Raw genomic sequence first — 15,984 nt, 5'->3', positions numbered from 1 at the left:
AGTGAGTAGTGATGGAAGTTCGCCTAACTTTGCAAGAGCGAATTCAAATTAGCAGTGCCGTGCATGAGCAAATGATTACGGTTACGCGCGCACAAGAATGTATGGTCTGCTTGCTGAAATACTTTGTTTGTAACCGGCTAAGAAATAGGCCTAGTTTATTTATACAGGGTTTATAGACATGCACACGATTTAACCTGTAAATCTTCCTGTAGCCAGGGTTTTGTAATAATAAAAAAACGTTTCTAATCAGAGATATGTAGTTTATATCTGAGACTTTATTATGTGACATCAGCCAGGCTAATTTCACGTGGATTCTGATTAAACTATAGAAAGGAACTTCGTTGTAACCAGACTGTCATCGAACCCACGGGCCCATCAGAGGTGATAAATAATTAGGGTTATAGTTTATTGTTAGCCTACCTTTTTGACGTTATTGACGTAGCTCTGACCAATAGGCCTTCAGTGCTAGGCCTAACTTGTAAGACCGATTAATACGCTATATACAGCCTATTAGCAACAGAGAGGTATAGTATATTATCATAACATTCATTTGTTTGGTAAAATGTTTGATAAATCTAGAATGCATGCGTTTTTTCTTTTACCATTTCCGATATAGGCCATTAATAAAAAATGCAACATTTAGCAGATCTTCAAAAACCCGCTAGATGGCGTGCCAGTCCATCAGATCTCGGAAGTCTACATCTTTTGGAGGACTGAAAGGTAAGCTTTTTGTAAAAATAAAAATAAAAATCATTAGCTAAATGGAGGGGAGCATGTCAGTCAGTATAGTCGTAACATTATGGCTAGGATTACCCACTCCCTGAATCAATTATCAAATCAAATACATGCAAGCCATAGGTTCAATGGTTGAAGACTCCTTCAAACCCTTGCCTTCAGGTATCAAGTAGGGGCACTGAGGGTGCTGCAGCACCTCCTGAAAATTCTTAATAAAAAAATAAATATATGAATAGTTTTATTTAGTAGTGCACTGGGCCTTTAATAGTCCTCTATTAGTGGACGATATATCGTCTGCAGCACCAGCGAGGGCAAAAAGATTAGTCCCCGCCCCATTGGAGGAAAAATGTACTGCACCCCCAGGCCCAAATTACTTCCTGCGGCTACACCTAAAGTCCATTGAGACAAGAAAGATAGTGTAATGAACAGTCAGACAGCCCTCTGTAGCTCAGTTGGTAGAGCAGGTATCATCAACTGATTTTTACTTGAGCGGATGGTCAGTTGGCCGGAACATAATTACAAATAATTTGTAGACTGCAAATTGACCGCAAGAAGCCCAAACAGATGTAATATTTGGCTAAAATAGAATCATTTCAAACCTTGCTTACATTTGTATATGTGTAACAGTTTAACTTTAGTCCGTCCCCTCGCCCCAACCCGGGACCCTCTGCACACATCAACAACTGACACCCACGAAGCATCGTTACCCATCGCTCCACAAAGGCCGCGGCCCTTGCAGAGCAAGGGGAACCACTACTTCAAGGTCTCAAAGCGAGTGACGTAACTGATTGAAACGCTATTAGCGCACACAACCACTAACTAGCTAGCCATTTCACATCCGTTACACTCACCCCCCTTTCGACGACCTCCTTTTCCGCAGCAACCAGTGATCCGGGTCAACAGCATCAATGTAACAGTTTAACTTTACGGCATCCCCTCGCCACGAACCAGGGACCCTCTGCACACATCAACACCAGTCACCCACGAAGCGTCGTTACCCATCGCTCCACAAAGGCCGCGGCTAGTTCAGCTAATAGCCCGCTACGAGTGTATCTTCTCCCGGAACAAACTAGATTGCGGGAAGGCTACTGGATATGTCCATCACATCAGACTCAGTGACACTAAGCCTTTCAGGCTACCTTACCGTAGGCTCTCCCCTAACCACTACTTCAAGGTCTCAAAGCGAGTGGCGTAACCGATTGAAACACTATTAGCGCGCACCACCACTAACTAGCTAGCCATTTCACATTCGTTACATATGATCACATATATCTCTCTATAATGTGTGGGAATACTTTGAAACATATTTCCTAAATTAAAACCACTTGGATCTGATTTGCTCGTGTTTTTACAGTCTTTTAGGTCCAACAATAAAAAATACAAATTAAACATTTATTCTTTTTAGTTTTTCAGAAAACTTGGGGGGTCCAAATAAAACACGGGCCTGCGGGCTGCCAGTTGGGGAACCCTGTGGTAGAGCATGGTTCTTGCAATGCCAGGATAGTAGTTTCGATTCCCGGGACCACCCTTACGTGAAATATACAGTATGCACGCATGACTGACTGTTTGCATTGGATCAAACCATCTTGCATATATTTATATATTATAACCCTGCTATGACCCCACTGAAAGGGTCTGGCCCCTTGATCTCACAGAATAGGCACTGAGGATTAGAGATACATAGCTCTTTGTGATAGATCTCTATGGGTTGCTTTTGTTTGTTTTCTCTCTGCTAATGCTGCTGTGCTACTCCTGCTCGAGTGTGTAATGACAGTATCCTGTGCACCAGATAGCAGTGATGGAGATAATAATAGGCTAGCTACACTTATGTCTGTTTCCTGCAATAAAGTAAGGTGCTCTTTGCAGAGACACTATGGTTGGTTAGAGTGTTTACTCCACTGTTCCTATAAAGTTCTGTGTTCTGGTGGAGTGGCACCTAGCGCAGGAGTGTGCAGGCAAGCAAACCCTACAATTCCAGCATATCATATGTAGTTTGAGTTTGAATAACCCTGGCACAAAAGGAAAAAGAATCAATGAAACGATGTTCAGGTACACTAGTTCAAGAGAAGCACCTTGTGTTTTTAGCGGGAATGTAACATAGTTGTGTGTAACAGAAGCAGGGGGATTCCATGCCAGCAGGAGCGGAATATATTTTGGGTATCAGATTGTTCTGGCAATTCTCACATAAAAACTTCATTGGGAGAAATGATGTTTGAAATGCTATTTACATTTGTATCACAATTTCTTTTGAAAATGATGATGAAAGTGGCCATTTTAGGCCCCTTTTAGACCTACAGTAAGCATGCCTCCAGTAAGACCCTATGATCTGTGAACCGTACATGATACAGACAACATCTTGGTGTCATTATACTCCTTATAATGTCCTCTATGTCAAAATAAAAAAGCATTGTATTTTTATATTTAGATTAATATTTTTCATGTTGAATAAATTCATGTGAATATTTTTATTTCAGAATATAGACATACTCCATATTTTACTGCACACTATAAGGAATATAATGACACCAAGATGTTGTCTGTATCTTGTACAGTTCACAGATTATAGGGTCTTACAGGAGGCATGCTTACTGTAGGTCTAAAAGGGGCCTAAAATGGCCACTTTCATCATGATTTTCTAAAACATGGTTTGTGATAAAAAATGAAGTTGATATGTGAGAATTATCAAAACAATCTCAGATACCCAGAATATTTTCCGCTGGTGTGGAATCGCCCAGCAGAATGATGGTCGGCTGTAGTTGTCACCTGATGGTAGTAGGGAATATAAATTATTCACTCCACAATACACACATCCATCTCAGGCCACAGCCCATTACCTCACATTAAGGGCGTCTACACTGTACACTCAAACAGTAACATACAGGTTCATCTCGGCACCCAGAACTCATGTGCTGTTGGCCATTTACTCGATTTAAACATTTCAAAATGAGAGTCATGAGAGACTACATACAGGTGTACCCTCCCTGTACAGTTCTGCTAACCGGAGAGTACTTTTCCCCTTTATCACCCCATGTTCAGTATTACCCTGGGCAGGCTTTGAGATGGACCACCTGTCACCTCAGAGTGCGTAGTGTTAATAGAATCCTCAGCCAGAGAGCTGTGCAGCAGTAGTCGTGATTATAGCAGGAGTAGTCAGTCAGCAGCTGCTGTGTGAACATAGCAGCAGATCCAATCTCCTGCTAACAGTCAGAGGGGGAGAGAAGGAAAAAGAGAGTGAGAGAGAGAGAGAGAGTGGCAGAGCGAGAGAGAAAGAGAGAGAATTGAATGGAAATTGAGAGAGAGATCGTTACAACACTGTATATGAACATAATATGTCATTTGAAATGTCTTTATTCTTTTGGAACTTTTCTGAGTGTAATGATTACTGTTAATTTATTATTGTTTTATCTATTTCACTTGCTTTGGCAATGTTTCCCACTCCAATAAAGCCTCTTGAATTGAATTAAGAGAGAGCCTGGCTCTGACTGTTGTGTAATTGAACTATTTGCTGTCATTAAAACTGCCTAGCTGGCATTGCTGCACAGTGTGACTTAGATCTGCAGATCTAGCTAATGTCAGGCTGAAGGAGAGTGTGACCATAGACCATAGAGGAAGTTGAGAGTAGTGCAACTTATCTCTCTGTGGTAGCTAGCCCTGTTGGAGACTAGATGACGCAGGAGAAATGGCCAGGTATGGTCTTGTTTTCTGGGCTTTTGATATGCCAACCTGTAAGGCAGCTAAAGGACAGGGCATTGCTTTTCACTGGTGACTGGTTGTACTTTAGGATGTTTTTAACATAAATCTTCAATAATGTTCCAACCGGAGAATTCCTTTGTCTTCAGAAATGCAATGGAACGCAAGCTAACTCTCTCACGTGAACGCACCTGGTCAGCTCGTGGCTCTCTGGCAGACCTCTGACTCATTCCCCTCTCATTCGCCCCTACTTCACAGTAGAAGCCTCAAACAAGGTTCTGAAGACTGTTGACATCTAGTGGAAGCCTTAGGAAGTGCAATATGACTCCATTTCCACTGTATCTTGGATAAGCAAAGAGTTGAAAAACTACAAACCTCAGATTTCCCACTTCCTGGTTGGATTTTTTTCTCTGGTTTTTGCTTGCCATATGAGTGTTTTTATACTCTCAGACATAATTCAAACAGTTTTAGAAACTTCAGAGTGTTTTCTATCCAAATCTACTAATAATATGCATATCCTAGCATCTGGGCCTGAGTAGCAGGCAGTTTACTCTGGGCACGCTTTTCATCCGGACGTGAAAATACTGCCCCCTACCCAAGAAAGGTTAAGGACAACAAAGTCAAGGTATTGGAGTGGCCATCACAAAACCCTGACCTCAATCCTATAGAAAATCTGTGGGCAGAACTGAAAAAGCGTGTGCGAGCAAGGATGCCTACAAACCTGACTCTGTTACACCAGCTCTGTCAGGAGGAATGGGCCAAAATTCACCCAACTTATTGTGGGAAGCTTGTGGAAGGCTACCCAAAATGTTTGACCCAAGTTAAACAATTTAAAGGCAGTGCTACCAAATACTAATTGAGTGTATATAAACTTCTGACCCACAGGGAATGTGATGAAAAAAATTAAAGCTGAAAGAAATAAATCTCTCTACTATTATTCTGACATTTCACATTCTTAAAATAAAGTGGTGATCCTAACTGACCGAAGGCAGGGAATTTTGACAAAGATTAAATGTCAGGAATTGTGAAACTGAGTTCAAATGTATTTGGCTAAGGTGTATGTAAACTTTAGACTTCAACTGTATGGATTAACTTTTTCAATGATAGTTAAGGATACTATAGGCTTAGTTATCACATTGGATTTATTTATTAACTACAAAAAGGTAAGAAGGATTTTTAATTCTGGTGCCGCTCTGCACACACAAGCATGTTAGCTAGCTAGCTCAAAGACATTCAAAGTTCCTTCATAGAAGCCCCTCCTTCTCGGTATAATTCTGTGGACCTAATTCATATAATGCATGTCATAACAAGATGCCCAGCACTTCAAGCCTCCTCCTCAACCCTCTCTCGCTCTCTCCCCACCCGCAGAATTACAGTCGCATCTTGCGCCATAGGCTACACTTGTCTGTCCATGACGCATGTAAACAACTAACTTGTCTGCTCTATCCGCACTGATTGGTGAACTAAATGAATGAGCTAAATGTAAAAAACGCTTGATTTCACAGGTTAAAAAAGGAACAGAAACTAATGATATGAACCAGTACTTTTTTGCGGGTTCGATCCGATTCAGAACTTTATTTTGCTGGTCAGAACAGTTGAACGAAACATATATATATAAGAAAAATGATGTTCAGAACAAAACGACTGTAAAATAATTTCGGTTCCAACCCGTTATGTGGTTGATGAGGATGCTGAGTTACTATACAGTAGATCCTCGTTATCTAGGGTTGGGATTGAAGTGTTGCTAAATGTGTATGTGCAGAAGAGCGTATCTCATCTGTACATTTTGAAAGTTCTATGGTGTCATCCCTTTACTTCAGAGATGATCTGTTATGTGTTTTAATAAGCCAAGCAGTTAAACGAGAGACTGTTGAAGGATTGATCCATCAATACAATATTGAGATCAATACTGATCAATATCATTGCCTCACCATGGTGGATCAGTGTTAATGGTATCTGTGAAATATGCTGATCTTGTGTGTGTGTGTGTTCTGCATATTGCCATCAAATGAGGTATTTTTATAATGATAAAATATGTCCACCCATACCTGTGCCTTGAGAGGGTTCCCGTACTAAACTGAGTGGTTGTGTCTTCCCTGCCTTTTCTATTGGTACTTTCTTGTCTGAGAAAACTGAGAAACCATGACAACGACATCTGAGCCACCTGCCCATAACAAGCACCTAATGGTCCATGAGAATGCTGCCCATTGGAATCTGTTGTTCCGTTGACATGGCAATGGACAGGAGAGGGAGTCTTGTCTTGATGTAAGGTACTATGACTATGTGGGACTGTGGGTGAAAGGACTTGTGAAGAGCAGGAATGATGAAAGGAAGGAATTCCAAATGATGATGATGATTACCGAGCTGATGAGAAGAATAAGGCCGACTCTCCTCTCGTTGTTACTCTGCTACTCCCAAGGGTCAAGAGCTGGGGTCACAGTTAATGAGGTTCTGGATCTTGCTTTATGGAGACGCATCATAATTCAAATATGTGTTTGAGAGACAGAGGAAAAAGAACGACAGCGCATAATTTTTCCTTTGATGATGGTTTGGTCTGTGTATGTGCTTCCAGTTGTGTTTGCATCATGATGTGTCTCTCTGGCCTGTCAAATCTATAGAAAAAACAATTTTCTGTGAAAAACGACCCTCAAAGTCACTAGACTTTGGCTCTCAGAACTGCGCTTTCTCCATTCTGCTAGAATTAAAAGAGAAAAAGAGAGAATTTAGTGTGAACTGTCCTAGCTGTGCCCTCTGGCTTTTTCAATTCCTACAGCTCCTCCTGGCTTACGTGGCTTTACATTCCATAAGCGGCTGAGTGAGAATTGCAGGGCAAGCTTTCCCCGACACTGAGACAGAGCCGATGGGGATGAGTAGAGGACACTCTAGCGTTCTTCAAAATTAGACCAATTCAGCATGCTTTTAGTCAGAGAGCTTTTCTTTGTTGTTCTTTGTCTCGCTACTCTGTAAATACAGGACTGTTGAGAATCAGCTTCTTGGCAGAGAGTATGTACAAAATAAAGTTCAAAGACATTGGATACTGCTCAGTTGAGACTTTATAAAAAAACAAACATAGTGTTTAGAAAAGTTTGTTAAAGTGGCACTCCACATTATAACAACAATTGACAATATATCTTTTAGATGAAAAACCAACATTGGAGACTACCCGGGAAGAGTCTTGAGGAACTATAAACATCCATGATACAGTATCATAAGCTTTTGTTGTCAGCCGTATTCAAACCTGCAACCTCAATGGATGTCTAGTCCATTGCCTTAACCACTCAGCCAGGACAACCTGATAGTCTTGACAACAGAAACAGTGCCCTGATTCTTATTGAGTTTTCAGAGGCGGCATGAAGGGGCCACAATGCAGGGTCTCGTGTGTGTGTCTGTTATTGTTAGGGTTCAACAGTTCGTATTCAGAATGACTGATGGAAAGACGTGTTTTGTGTGACTGTTTCAGAGTGCCAGTTTGTATGTGACCACCACGCAGCTTCCTTTGTTTGCTATTGTTTGCTCAGCAGAGCAGCGCATGGCATGGCCCATGCTAGTGTGAAGTTGAGTGGCTCTCTGTCCTCTGGTGCTGTTGACACACACACACGCACACACAATAACCGATACTCAATGAGAGAAAGGAGGTGGTTCCCCAGTCTGATCACATGGCCCTGGCCTAAAACCAACAATACAATGATAACACCTCTGTTTGCACTTCATTGCAACAGGGGGTATAGCTCAGTGGTAGAGCAATTGACTGCAGATCAATAGGTCCCTGGTTCAAATCCGGGTGCCCCCTCATTTTCTCTTGGATTTCTGTAGTAGTCAAACATCACAATACTTCACTCATGCAATTTGATTATGTTTTCTCTGTCTCTAGTCACTTATTAGATCAGATAACCCCGTGATATCAGTCAGTCAGCAAACAGCACCTGTGAGAACGGAGATGTTTGACAAATGACTGCTCTCCCCTTCCATCTGGGTCCTCATCTGTCAGGGATCGCTCCATCCTCCTCCTGTCCATCTGCAGGAGCGATTGCTTCTGCCTTCCAATACACCTTTCAAACCAATAAAGTTCTGCCAACTTTAGCATCCCGGCAACTTTTTGCCAACTTTTCTTTATATGTGAAAGGTATTGCCGGAGACAAAGCCTCTACTTTTATTTCTGCCAACCGACCTAGTCATGATTGCGGTAAAGTTCTGCCTACGGCTTACAGCTTACATGCTGACAAGACCGCAGGTGCATCGCGTGCATGTTGATTTTGTCCACCCACACCAGACAAGATCAGGTCATGCAGCTTGAAATATCAAAACAAACTCTGAACCAATTACATTCATTTGGGGACAGGTTGAAAAGCATTAAACATTTATGGCAGTTTAGCTAGCTAGCTGTTGCTAGCTAATTTGTCCTGGGATATAAACATTGGGTTGTTATTTTACCTGAAATGCACAAGGTCCTCTACTCCGACAATTAATCCACAGATAAAAGAGTAAACCGAGTTAGTTTCCAGTAATCTCTCCTCCTTCAGGCTTCTTCTTCTTCTTTGGACTTTATATGTCGGTTGACAACCAACTTTAAGGTGCATTAACACTACCAACTGGACCTCAGTTCATCTTTCAATCACCCACGTGGGTATATGCTCCTAAAAACTAATGAGGAGATGCGAGACTTGCAGCGCGTCAAGTGTCACAAATAGAACCAAGTTCTATTTGAGCGCTCGGCTACCCAGGCACTCGTTGACGTGCGCGAGCAGTGTGGGTGCAATGCGAAAACAAAAAAGAGACCATGTGTGTATGCAGCTTTATTAACTAAATAATATACAGTACCAGTCAAAAGTTTGGACACATTTACTCATTCAAGGGTTTTTCTTTATTTTTACTATGTTCTACATTGTAGAATAATAGTGAAGACATAACTATGAAATAACACATATGGAATCATGTAGTAACCAAAAACGTGTTTAACAAATGAAAATATATTTTAGATTCTTCAAAGTAGTACCCTTTGCCTTGATGACAGCTTTGCACACTCTTGACATTCTCTCAACCAGCTTCACCTGGAATGCTTTTTTAGAGGGACAATCATTTAACATGCAAAACTGAATGACGGGTCGCCACTACTATAATGTAGCCTAAATCAAGTAGGCCTATTATTTTGCTTGATCGCATATAGGCAACTCCAAAAGCCTGCGGAGGTTGTGAAATATAAACACGAGACGCACATGCTTTTGAAAATATAGATTGCTATTATTTTCTATTGGTATTATGAAGATACTCTCAATGTAAGACCCTACTACTACTCCCTAAGAAAGCAGAGTGAGGGTAGGAAAGACATGAAACGTGGAACTAAAAAGCATAGACTTGCCTTGGGCTCTGTTTCAGAATACATATTTTTTTTATATGAAAGCAGTTCCACATGTTGCCTTGACGCAAGCTGTGTGGTAAAAATATTATTTGTGTTATATTTCATTATGTAGCCTACTGCAAAATATGTGTGTTGACTGTGATCAGGATAGCCATGTCTGTTTAATGAACAAGATACCTATTGATTTCATGTGCATGGCGCAGCTACGTAGCCAATAGGCTGCACAGACACCCACATCGGCCTCGCACTGCCACTCTTAAAGTTGCCGGCATGTGCACGGGAGATAATAATCTGGTAAAAATGGGACTGTATGAATTGGATTATTTTTTACAGGCAACATACCGTAAAGTCTGTCTGTAAAGGGTACAAGTCTCATTTCTCAATCTCTTCTCCCTGTATTTCAAGGCTCACTGTAGAGAAATCACTCTCCCCCGGCTTCCATCCATGATATTGTCCTGATTGAGTATTCTCCCCTACATTTTTAATTTAAGTTGACACGATTATTCCCCTTTTGAATTATTTAGCACTCCACCTTCAGATCTTTCTCTCCAATCTCAGAGAAATTGTTCCCGCTCAGATCTTGTATCCAATCTTTGAGCAATTTCTCCTCTCGCTGAGCCTAAGTGTGGGTATGAGAGCTTGCGTCCCAAATCGCACTCTACTCCTTTTATATAGTGCCATTCGGGATACACACAGAGACAGAAATGATAGTTAAGGGAGGACTTTTATCACTCGCCCAGCTTGGTAATTGGACGTGTTCAATGGTGTCGTGAAGCCATGCAGTAAGAGGAGTCGAAGGAGAGAGCCAGCCTTCATCCAGATGGGAGAATTAAAGTGAATTAACAGACCCAACATTCAGAGAACCCCTGTGGAGTAGAACACCCTCTGTGTGGCATTTAACAAAGCAGACCTGCATCAGCTCATCCAGTACTGCTGGGGAGATGGGGAGAGCGGCAGAATGAACTTGAATTTGAGTCACCGATTGACATCAATGAATGATGTACGTGAAAGTCATTGTATGCGCTTATCTCGACTCTGAATCGACCCATAAGAGAGAGAAATATGATCATGACTACATTGGTATGTTACACGGGCAGGCATGTTATTTTCCTGATGGAGATGGTGAGTGGGCGTTTGACAAGGTGATGTGTGTAACAGCCGTGCTCTGCTCGACACTGCAGCTGATGAAATCCACTCTGTGGTCTATTGATCTGGCCTGCAGTTTGATTGATGTTGTCTTTAAAAATTCATTAGGTTGAGGCATGGGGGAGCTGCAGGGCAGCGGGTGCTCCTGTAGGGCACATTTGTCTATGTTTACAGAGCCACCAGCATTCACTCAGCAGCAGGAAAAGACACTAGGCCAAATGAGTCTGTGTGTTGTTGTGTTACTCTGTACCACACACACACACACACACGTGATTTGAAATCCCTGTAGTTTTGAAGTGCAAATGTTGCTCTATGCCCTCATCTCTGTGAAGTGCTTGGTGTGACTACGTTTGCTATTGATTCCTGCATGTACCTAGAGCTCTGCACTGCTGCTACCTGCACCCATAAATCACATGACGACTACAGGACAACGACCCCGGGGATTCACTCCCATCAACCCCTACATCCATTTAAACGTGTGGAGATACTACAGCGTCGGGTCAAACGTAGTAGTGCACTATGTAGGTTGCCATTTGGAATGCAGACCACATGTTAGAGTGAGGCCACAGAGGAGCAGGCAGCACACAAAGAGTTAATGATCATCAGAACAGAGCAAGTCCCCCCTCATAGGGAAAACAGCAGGTTGATGAGTGGTGCCGTTTACTATCAAGACACGCTGTTAATTAAGACTGCATACTTCAATTAGCTGGGTAGTGCTTAAAGGACGGACTGGGAAAGGGCCTGGGGTTAATGTTCTACTCAGGGTTAGAGGGAGAGAATGGACTGTACGGCAGGGGAGGGAGAGGGGGAGAGAGTGCAGCATTTTTACTAGAAGCAAGTAGAGGGAAGCCTTGACTTGCACATGAAACTCTGCCTGCCTGGATGTTGGCTGTTTGAAGCAGGGAAATTAGAATTTGGGTACGGCTGTGCCCCTGCCTCAGCCCTGGATCTTGCCCACTCTGCTGTTCCAGAGTGGGAAGAGTTCACATAGACACACACCGCTCCACTCCAGCACAGAACTTGCTTGCTTCTGTGTGTACGCTCTTAGAAAAAAAGGGTTCTGGAATGGTTCTGCGGCTGTCCCCATAAGAGAACCCTTTTTGGTTTCAGGTAGAACTCTTTTGGGTTCCATGTGGAACTCTTTGTGGAAAGGGTTCTACGTGGAACCCAAAAGGGTTCTACTTGGAATCAAAAGGCGTTCTTCAAAGGGTTCTCCTATGTGGAAAGCCAAAGAACCCTTTTTGGGAACCATAACAATAACCTTTTTTTCTGAGTGTTTGTGTGTGTGTGCTCTTACACAGCTAAGAACTTACTAGAGAGACTACTATGAGAGACTCCTTCATTGAAGATGGATGATTGCATACAGTGTTCTCTAGAAGGCATTTGTAGCTCTGTTGAAGGGGGTGCTTGTGTGCGTGCATGACTCCAGTTGGATTGTGTGTGGAGGAGTGCATTTGCACGTGTGTGTGTGTGTAAGAAGCGAGTGGTTTATACGTAGAGTAGATTGCATGTGTATAAAAATGGGCCCCTGGCTTTCTAATCACCATATTATTTTCATTACTGGGTTCAATTGAAAAATGGCACCTCTGGCTGCATGCAGCAGGTTACATAACACAGTCATGTGAAAACCTGACAAAATCATTAGTTCTTCCTTGGAATTTGCATCACATCCCAGATATTCCCAAAGGAAATTTTTCAAAATGCTGGTTTTTCACCTGCAGAGATAAACAAAGAGATAAGCATGGCTTGTGTGTTTGTGGAGAGTTCCATCAGCCAGTGAGTCAGCAAGCCATCCAGCCAGTCAGTGAGAGGCTTATGGAATAATGAGTTCCCATTGTTCTGAAGCTTAGTCTTTTTAAAAATCGCTTTGGAACTATTTTCGCAAGTATGTGGCACATTTTCACGACTCTTAGTACAAAATCAATAAAATGCAACTTAATGATATCTTTAATTTAGTAGTTTTAACTACCAGTTAATCCAATAGCAAACGATGCAAGATACATGTTTCAAAACGCCCTTAGAGGTGCTGAAAGTAATATGCTAGAGTACTGTAAATTATAGTAGATTACACAGTTCACATTAGGTAATGCACTTACATTACCTAACAAAATTGACAGAAAATATATAATTTCCATAATATCCATCCGATGTGTGATCAATGAAGACATTCTCTACAATCATTTATGCAAAAACATTTTTTAAATCCATCAGATATAATTGCGACCTAGGTGTACTGTCTGTAAAAAAAAATATATAAATTAAATAAAACAAATTAAATGAAAAATAAATCAATGTTTAGCATGCATTAATTTGCATCAAGCCTGTCTTGAGCATTTGGCCATAAATTCTCATCCATATCACAGTGAACGTCCTCATTGTTCATGCACCCACCACTGCCCACTCCTGCTGGTTGGTCAGCACATGGCCACGACCACCACCCTGGGGTCTTCTATTAATTCTGAGGGTAAAACAAAGTGTACTGTCAATAGATCATGTTACAGTATTATTACAGTATGTTTTGTGAATTTGCATGCATTGCAATATGTCATTTACTGTAAATGTAATGGTTGAGCATAGTGCATATCCTGCAGACTTACCGTTTTTCTTGCTGAAATGTTCTCATGGTCAACGACAATGGCCCGGACGACGTCAGACACAACAGTTTCCTGCCGTCTGCTTCCCTCTCTCTGATGTTCACCTCTTAGATGTGGCCCATGCCCACCTCTTTGACGGGCCCCTTGTCCACGAGCTCTTTGATTTCTTCCTCTGCCTTGCTGTCTATTCTGCTCCATGTTGAAAGAAATATCAAGTGTTCACACACACCCTTTTAAATGGTGACCAAATGTGGTTACCACTATGTGGAATCTATTAGCAATAACAAGTAGTCATTACGTATGGTTATCATGTATCATACATGTCATTTAGATGTTTATACTTTACAAACACACTTTTCTGTAGTTCTCAAAATCCATATACAGTATAGTAGACAAACCAGTTTAAAATCTATAGGTTTACTTAGTGGTTACGTGATTAATCAGTAAGAGTAGTTGGATTAAGTGATGGTCAAGTGTATTTAAACAAATGAGAAGAGAATAATATGTATTGTGAGCATTGCATTGGGAAAGGCAATTACTTTATATGAAAGCTATTTCTTGATGAAACACGGATTAGGTGTGGTGAAAAAGTTACTGTGTGATTTTGTGTGTTGTACTTAAGTCAATTGAAAATGTGCTTAACGTTTTGAAAAAAAAACAGACTTTTTGATGATCTGTTTTGAGTTATGGGATGGACCATAAGTGTTAGACTTTCTTCAGGCTGGTCAGTGTGTGCATGTGTATCACCAAATGTTTATCCATCCCCTAGACTGTAATGGAAAACAGTAATAACCTCTGAAACGTTTTACTGCAGCATAATGTAAATGATGATGAAATCTGGAAAAATGTCTGGATTTCAAATGGTACTGTAATTCCACTCCACAGATTACAGTACCATACCGTATCTTTGGAGGGCAAAAAGCTTTTGACCACTAGTGGGTGCATGGTATTGTTGTTTTGGGCTCATTAACATATTTTGAGGCGTGCCTTGTAGGAGGCCATATTCATTTGCACCTGTGAGTGAGAATGCTGTACCAATTTAACTCCTATGGTGGTTATAATACCCCATCAATTTAAAATGTATAGTGGACATATTGGAGTGGCATGGTTGAGCAGTAAATGGTATTGTTTTTGTTAATTGTTTGTTTTTTCTTTTGATTTTTATTAACTTAAGCTGGATTGATTATTTATTGTTTATAATTTAAGTTTAACTGAATTTGATTTGACATTTTTACAACCAAATAAATGTACCTTAAATGGTTGAGCACTCTGCCAGTTTGGAAGCCTTTGTTAAGGCCTCTAAAACTGCAAGCGATATAAAACACCGCATATTTATTAATACGCTGTGCTGTGTAAACACTTTACCGAGCAGCCAACCTGCTTGAACCAATCCCTTGTAATTAAAGTAAAATACTGTGACATACAAACCCTTCCCCCCAATGAATTTAATTAGTTCTGATTACGGTAGCATTGACCTTTTTACCGTATAATAAAGTGCATTTTACGCTATTGGACTGTGTGTCATTAGACAGTGCTTGCTTTGATACCATATTTATATTACAGTAACTGTATTGTGATATTAAATACAGAACTTTACTTGCCACAAGCTGCCTGTAAATTACCATCAAATTCATGGTAATCCTTTTACAGTGTACTGTTGTCTTGTATTTTTGATAGGTAATTAGGGAAATCTAAGATAAAATGAGGGGGCACCCGGATTTGAACCAGGGACCTATTGATCTGCAGTCAATTGCTCTACCACTGAGCTATACCCCCTGTTGAAAGCTTGATGCAAGCAGAAGTGTTATCATTATGTTGTTGGTTTTAGGCCAGGGCCATGTGATTAAAAATACCAGGCCAGTGCACCACCCTCTTTTCACTCTTTCAGGCTCAGGTCACTTCAGTGTGCTTCTCAGGACAGAGTTCTCACAGAAAAAACAATCAGGTTGTTGTGGCTGAGTGGTTAAGGTGATGGACTAGAAAGCCAAAATTGACAAAATAAACTAAAGTAAAAAATGAAACACGAAATAACACAAAATAACAATGTGTGGGAGTGCAGGTTAGGTCATTTGTACATGTAGGTAGGGGTAAAGTGACGATGCATAGATAATAAACAGCAAGTAGCAGCAGTATAAAAACACATGAAGTGGCAAAAGACAGAAATAACTGCACAACTCTCATCTCCTTCCCCCTCACTCCCTACCTTTAACATCAGTGGTGTTCCCCTCAAAGTGGTACCCCATTTCACCACCCTAGGTGCTTCTCTCTCTCTCCGAAGTCCACACTCTGTCAATAGAGTCTCTGCTTCCTTCGGACGCCATCGTGCCAGGGTCTTCAAAAATCTAAACCCCAAGACCCAAACCAAGGTGGCAGTATAAAATGCTGTTTGTTTCTCCACCCTGCTTTATGTCTCAAAGACCTGAACCCCATATAGGCGCCACATCAACATCTTGGAAGCCTTCG

General features: G+C 41.3%; 2 non-coding genes across 2 annotated transcripts; one reads left to right on the top strand and one right to left on the bottom strand.

Moving 5' to 3' along the window:
- Window positions 1-8,143: 8,143 nt before the first annotated feature.
- On the top strand, window positions 8,144-8,215 carry trnac-gca. The gene has a single exon. It is a non-coding gene; the product is annotated as a tRNA-Cys (tRNA).
- Window positions 8,216-15,225: 7,010 nt separating this feature from the next.
- On the bottom strand, window positions 15,226-15,297 carry trnac-gca. Its single transcript has one exon. It is a non-coding gene; the product is annotated as a tRNA-Cys (tRNA).
- Window positions 15,298-15,984: the final 687 nt, after the last annotated feature.

The sequence above is a fragment of the Salvelinus namaycush genome, chromosome 3 (assembly GCF_016432855.1).
Source record: "Salvelinus namaycush isolate Seneca chromosome 3, SaNama_1.0, whole genome shotgun sequence".
NCBI lineage: Eukaryota > Metazoa > Chordata > Actinopteri > Salmoniformes > Salmonidae > Salvelinus > Salvelinus namaycush.
The sequence above is the reverse complement of the archived record's forward strand: the minus strand, read 5'-3'. Positions and strand labels throughout refer to the sequence as shown.